The following is a 7,633-nucleotide window of genomic DNA, read 5'->3' on the forward strand; positions in this document are numbered from 1 at the left end:
CTTTAACATCCAAAGTAGAAGAAGACAAGACCGACCCTAACAATACCAATATCATTGTAGATTATCAGGTTTCTTATGTTGTTTAGAATTATTATATTTGTATCTCTTATTGAACATTGTTACTTACAGTTCTTATATACAGAATAACGGGCAGTAGAAAGTTGAATCCAAGGTATAAAGCAGTCATCTCTGTAATGTTTGTAGAAAGTTGAATACGTTATTATTCTGATACTGATACCAATAACATAAATAGAAATCTTCACAGAAATCCATGGGACCAACAACTCAGTCATATCTATAAAATTGTTTTCAAAACAATATCTATATTATTGCGATCTTTGTGAAACTTAATTTTTGGTATAATTATTTTATCGTATCCATATATTTATTTAGTTCGTTATCTTATAAAGTTCTTTACCATGTATATTAGGATATCTTACATTGATACATAGTATAATGTTTTGGGTAAACGAGAATTTGTTTGTTTTTTTTAATTTCGCGCAAAGCTATACGAGGATTGATTTATTTTGAATTTCGTGCAAAGCTACACGAGGGCTATCTGCGCTAGACGTCCCTAATTTAGCAGTGTAAGACTAGAGGGAAAGCAGCTAGACATCACCACCCTCCGACAACTTTTGGGCTACTCTTTTACCAACGAATAGTGGGATTGGCCGTCACATTATAACCCCCCACTACATATTTGGTGGGACGGGGATTCGAACTCGCAACCCTCAGATTACGAGTCGAACGCCTTAACCCATCTGGCCATGCCGGGCCTTTTTAAGATGGATAACAAGTATTAAAAGTGATAGAAATTAGATTTTATAAATTAAATGGGCACAGAAAACTAATCAACATAAATTCGAAAAATGTTAACGTAAGAATAGCAATTTAATAATAATAATTATTGTCAGGGAAATAAATATGTACAGGTGGTGTAAAGTTAACAAGGGTGGCAAAAATAAATATGTACAGGTGGTGTGAAGTTAACAAGGGTGGCAAAAATAAATATGTACAGGTGGTGTGAAGTTAACAAGGGTGGCAAAAATAAATATATACAGGTGGTGTGAAGTTAACAAGGGTGGCAAAAATAAATATGTATAGGTGGTGTGAAGTTAACAAAGGTGGTAAAAATAAATATGTACAGGTGGTGTGAAGTTAACAAGGGTGGCAAAAAGATATTAACGAAAGCTATAATCACTGCGCTTAATCCAAGGTTCTTTTATGCGCTTGTTTGTTTTGAATTTCGTACAAAGCTACACGAGGGGTATCTGTGCTAGTTGTCCATAATTTACCAGTGTATGACTAGAGGAAAGGCAGCTAGTCATCACTACGAATAGTGGAATTGACTATCACATAATATTCTCACGGCTGAAAGGGCGAGCATGTTTGGTGTGACAGGGATTCCAACTCACGGACCTCAGATTACTATTTGAACACCCTAACCACCTGGCTATGCCGGTCCAAGGCCAAAAGTTAGTTGTTAGTTAGTTTCACACATGATTTGAACTCAAATGATTGTGACACAAAATCTTCATGATATCGAGTGAATAATCAAGTGCGTTATCGCGGTGACCATCAGCAAGAGATACGTCAAAGCAATAATCATGTACTTACGTAAATAACTGACTTCTTGAAGCCCATTTAAGATAGAGAGAATGGAATTCCCATTTAATCCATTAATGCACGTATGTCTAATTTAAATGAAACGTATTCCAACTTTCTTTTAATCTATCATGTGAATTACCCGTCCACAATGTTCCTATTCTTCCAGTTTCACGAAACGACTAGATCACTTGACTCATAATCTGATACCATTAAACCACTACATACTATTTTTATTTCTGAGATATGGTTAGCCTACGCATCTTTTCTTTACGTAAGACTTCCATGTACCTAGAATGAAGAAGGGCGTGGGTTAGTTAGGTGGAAATATGACTGTTCTTAAGGTTATCCACTGATCAATGAGGTATTTTCTTCGAGTTTCTCTAAAGTTGAGTCGGCCATTAGACCAAGCCTAGAATATCATGCGAAATAGAAAAAAAATAACCCAAGGTAGCAAGAATAGCAAGATACGCAGATACATAGGGCAGCGCGAAACGTTATATTTATCTAGAAATTCCTGAAGATAGGGAAAAAAAGCATTACTACGAATAGGGTAAATATGTGTGTAACATGAAAGCTGAGTATTGATTCATTTTACTGAGAAATTTCCAGTTGTAAGATTGTGTCACGAGATTTCGACATACTTGATTCTTTTAACAGTCCTGCCTTTGACAATCTTATAAAGACAGAAAATACGCTACAATTAAATGACCTCGACTTCTAAATACTTTTGATAAAGGTTAAGGAATATCGATGAATTATGTTCATTTGCATACGTACTTGAACTCAATAATACAAAAACTAACGTTTACTTATACTACTGTTCAAGCTATCTCTGATATAAAAAATGTTTAGAATTATAAATTCATAGGTGAACTATATTGCATGACAGTTTTGGTCCACAAGATAAACATTTTATACCAGAAAAAATTCGCTAGAACATATAGCATAAAATTTCTTTATCAATTTAGAAACATTAAATATTACACATTGTTTTAGAAATCAGGGAATTAAAGGGTGTACGTGTGTTTGTGTGCGCGCGCGTGTGTACTTGTTTACTGACCCTGCAGGTACATATAGAATATTGGTACAAAATAATTTACGTATTCATCGCAGTTTAAAATATTAACATCATAACAATTTCTTTAATAATAACTTTACTATCAGATGTGTACGTTTGTAGACTAAAGTCTTAAATTTCAGCTCAATAATATCTTAAAACTTATTTTTTTTTACATTTAGTTTGTTTCCTGAGGCGCATGATAACAAAACGTCTAGGGCAGGAACTCCTAATGATCGGGCATAGTCGTTCCTAATACTGAACTCTAGGAAAGAGATAAGGATCTAGTCGGAAACACAAAGCTTCTCTAAAGCGGATACTCTTAACCGAATAGCGAGATTAACAGTTACTTTTATAACACACCTCTAGCCAAAAATATATGAAACGTGTTTGGTAGCAACACGTTTCGGACTCAAGATTCTCGTATCCAGAATCCGATACTAGATCATCAGGTGTGAAAAGATAGACTATTATTCTGGCACTATATTAAATTTAGTTGTTTCAACACACTGATTTTGTAAGTATTAAATTCAGTACACTCAATTCTGGGTCATCTTCCTTACAAATAAAATATATATTTAAATATATTAGCTTCCTGACTAGTTTCTACAAGCATGCTATATTTTACATTTCCACCCTCTCAAAATCCTCATTGAAATTCATTAGTTAGTATTATTTGTTAACACTAGAAGAGATAGTTTAGCAGTATTAACCCCGTCTAAAGGTAATTTCTTGAATTTTACAACCTGCATTGTGGTAAGACTGTAAATCCGCAGACTTCGCAAGCATTAGTTCATGATCAATATGGTTAGAGTTGCTGTTCATAATACAATGTACTCTGGCTTTATAAGTGTAATTTACGTTTTGGGTTTAAATTAATGCCAACAGGTGAACTAAACATCAGTATCGTAACCAACACAGTATTTGTTTAGTGTCTCCATAAGGTAAAATGTTATGCTCTAAATACTAGTTTTAAAATGTTAACATTCACAATTCTATAATGATCCAATCTAAGTTCCTAAATTTTTATCTTGTTTATTCTATTCATAGTCTCATACAAACAGAAATTTTTGCATACGTTATATTAAAACGATTATGGAGTTTAATATCTTTTGCTTCTCATCGTTAATTTCTGTTTGTTTGTTTTTCACGAAGGGCAGTAACTTGTGGGAAATAAAAGATAGATCTGAAGTGTTATTTTTAGATGATTCGTATTTTGAGTCCGAAATGAATAAATTAAGCGGAACGTGAACAAAAATTATCTGCACTTAATAAAAATGTTTAGGCCTATTGGGTTTCTACGCTTCGCTAGCTTTTGACATTTAAATTGTAACTTATAAAAAATATACATATGTTCACCATTTCAAGATCTTACTTTAATTGTTAATTATTCATAAGCAACTAAAGTTATGTTGCTCAAAAAAATAGTTACAATTATTACCCTTTCGTGATCATTATTATTCCGTAGATTTACCCCCCTCCCCCCAGGAATATAACAGCGGCGTAGCAAGGACAGCTTTTAATAAATATAATAAATTGAGTTAACACCATTTCGTGAACGATTGTGAACTTTGCATCGTGTAGGCTCTCACAACCTAGCAAGAAAGTGTTATTTTCAGTATCGTAATTAGACGATACACTGATTGAAAAAAAAAAACAGAGAAAGTAAATGCTGCGTAAACATTTTGAAAGAAGTGTATGTCTTTATTATTTAAGCTCAAAACCGTTGTAACGTAACTGGATAAAACACAAAGTTGAAACTGGATAAAGTTTTATACGTCATAATTCGTGTAATATTCGTTTTGTTTCTTGAGGTAAAACGTTCATCTTTCCGCAAAAACCTTTGTAACAGTAAGGTATGATCAAATTGCTTAGCAAAGGAAATTTATATAGTAGCGTTAAGTCAAAGTGCCTTAATATACAGAAGCCTATAAAAGTTTAGAAATACTTCGGTAACAATGGTGTGATTTCACTGGCAACAATGTGAATGTGCTTTGCCTATGGATTTAAACAAAGATAACCTTCAATCGTCTCCCAATATTTGATCGTGTTTATTGATTTGTCTATCTTGTACCGTAATTTCATGTGTTGTAAATGTTAGACAACAAATATTTTATTTCGTACATTTATACATTTGATTGCAATAGAATCTCAACAACGTTGATGGCAGGTTACTGAATCACTTCTTTAAAAAATCAGATAGCAAAGGTTAGTTTTCTTATTAGCTTAACTTCCATAAAATTATATACCAATTAACAAATATTAGAAAACCTGAATTACAAACCACCTCTAATTAAATCTTGTCACTCCCTATACAACACCACAGCAAGTTTGTGGTACTATTGCTGTAATATGCTTGGAATTATGACCAACGTAATTCTCTTACATTTTTGTTTAATATTTTACAAATACAGAGTAGAAATGAACTGCAATTTTAATACAAGTTTTTTGTTTACATTTCATGAAATTTATAAATTAACGGCTCAAATAATAAATCGATTTCTTATTATTTGAGCTACAGAATCAAAGTAGTTTTGTACTGAATTATTTTGTAATATTGTTTACGTTATTTTAATGATTGCTCTAAATTTTACATATATATATACTATGATATCATTTTAGGTAACAAATAATCACTGTATGTATCTAATTTTCAAACTCAAGAACCATTTGAGTACTTCGATTTTCTAAATATAAAAATACGTAACTAAGTCACACGAATTTTAAAGTTATCTTAATTAAATCATCCACACTTACTTTTAATTAGCCTAAAGAAAATGCAAACTTAATTGTTCTACAGTTGGGAATGCTTATATTTGTTTGATGCAGAATCGGGTGTCGTTAGCACATATACAAATTACAAATGCATTGTTTAAATTTTGACAATTAATAGAACGATTTACAGTTTTGTTACGTGATTTAACGTTTAAGAAACTAGGCCCCCAGTGATATACGGTAGATTTGAAGGCTTGTAACACTAAAAATCGGATTTCGATACCTGCGGTTAGGCTTAACATAGATAGCACACTGTTTAGCATGAAGAATGTATAGTTTTGTGTTTGACAAAAGATATTAGACTGAAATAAAACTGATTAGCTACTCTTTTTAAGCTTTTTTATCATAATTACTAAACAAATAAGAAAAACTGATAAAATTATATTTATCTGTTTCCTTTCAATTGTTTGTCACAATTTTTAAGTAAGTGTTAGAGACTGATAAAATACTGTTCTCTATAAGTTGTCGTAACTGTTAAGTAAATATTTAAAACTGCCATAATTATGCATTATTTCTTTAAACTGTTTGTTATAATAGTTAGGTAAATATTACGGCCCGGCATGGCCAAGCGCGTAAGGCGTGCGACTCGTAATCCGAGGGTCGCGGGTTCGCTCCCGCGTCCCGCTAAACATGCTCGCCCTCCCAGCCGTGGGGGCGTATAATGTGACGGTCAATCCCACTATTCGTTGGTAAAAGAGTAGCCCAAGAGTTGGCGGTGGGTGGTGCTGACTAGCTGCCTTCCCTCTAATCTTACACTGCAAAATTAGGGACGGCTAGCACAGATAGCCCTCGAGTAGCTGTGCGAAATTCCAAAACAAATTAGGTAAATATTATAAGCTAATAAAACACTGTTTTGCTATTGCATTTAAATTTGTGTGTGTAATAATATTTAAAGAAACATTACAAACTGATAAAATATGTCTTTGAGTATGAACCATCAACATACAAATTAAGAGGAACGTTCGTTAGAGGAATCTTTATTAAACACGACTTTTATAATACATTTGTTGTCTATTAACAAAATATTGTTCACATTTAAGCACTTCATCATAATTGTTAAATAAGTATTAAAAAATTAATAAATTATTATTCATGTATTCTTTTCAAGGATTTCGTCATTATTGTTAAATAGTTTATATGGTGAAAAGGTTTCATTTTGAAAAGATTCTGCCTTGGTAGGATTGACTTTCGAGACGTTTCGGTTTACTAAACTGATGAAGGTAGACGCCGATACAGCTCCTGAGACACTTCAACCGAAGCAGATCCCACGTCAAACAGAAACAACAAATATTTGGTACACTCGAATTTTGTCTCCTGCTTCTTGTTGGCTCTTTCTTCCAAGAATACCGTTTCGAGGTTAAAAAACAAACAAACAAACACATTTTACGGTATTTTGCTCATGTATGCCTTATTTTGTGTATTACCTCAGGTTATTTTCTATTTACCACATCATACCAAGTTTGGTGTGACGTTAAAGTTTACGAATACACAAAGAAACATCCTTCTCAGAGCTAGACTGCCCGAGGAAAAACAGACCTCTCCCTTATTCCAGGAATGTAGAATTCACATATCTATGAATTTTCCACGAAGAGCAAACAAACACGAACCAGTCACATCTCTTTGTGTGTGTGCATGTTTCGTTTTTTGTGAGAATACAAAATTTCGTATGCGCTAAATTGTTAAATTTTTAATTAGTCACACAATTAAGATGTCTTATGAATTTGAGAATTTAGTGACAGTTTCGCACATCATCAGTTTTTTTTTTGTATTCATTCTCAATTTACAGCTGCATGTCTGTGAATTTACAACATCTATAAACCGGGTTTCGATACCCGTGGTGGACAGAACACAGGTAGCCATTGTGTAGCTTTGTGCTTAACTACAAAGACACAAACAAAATTATTAGTTCATGTCTATGATTTTTTTCGTTGTTATAGCAATTCGTTTCTCCAGAATCGATTGATTTCAAACATAAAATGGATTGCTTTAAGGTTCCCTAAAGCTTTCTGACGTTTATTTAGCTTCAAATGGACTACTTACATATAAACAATAATATATTTGCTTTTAAGAATATACATTTCATCTGAATCAGAAGAATAAATATCAACTGAGGTTTAGTCCATACATATCATTTATCTCTGTCCAGTACAATTAACTCTTCTCATGATAACCATTCAAAGGTAAATAGTATCA

The 7,633-nt window shown here is 32.9% G+C and overlaps 1 protein-coding gene across 17 annotated transcripts in view; it reads right to left on the reverse strand.

Annotated features, from left to right (window-relative positions):
- Positions 1-7,633, reverse strand: part of LOC143255280 (uncharacterized) — a 55,859-nt gene that overhangs the window by 23,421 nt on the left and 24,805 nt on the right. For 3 of the 17 annotated variants that reach the window (XR_013030497.1, XR_013030503.1, XR_013030500.1), the window contains exons 1-2: positions 1,618-1,827; positions 128-189 (exon numbers count right to left, since the gene is read on the reverse strand). The exons of 3 other annotated variants lie outside the window; for them this stretch is intronic. The gene's annotated coding sequence lies outside the window, so the exon portion shown is untranslated. 11 more of the 17 variants (XR_013030511.1, XR_013030509.1, XR_013030510.1 and 8 more) reach the window with 8 other exon arrangements.

The sequence above is a fragment of the Tachypleus tridentatus genome, chromosome 7 (assembly GCF_004210375.1).
Source record: "Tachypleus tridentatus isolate NWPU-2018 chromosome 7, ASM421037v1, whole genome shotgun sequence".
Lineage (NCBI taxonomy): Eukaryota > Metazoa > Arthropoda > Merostomata > Xiphosura > Limulidae > Tachypleus > Tachypleus tridentatus.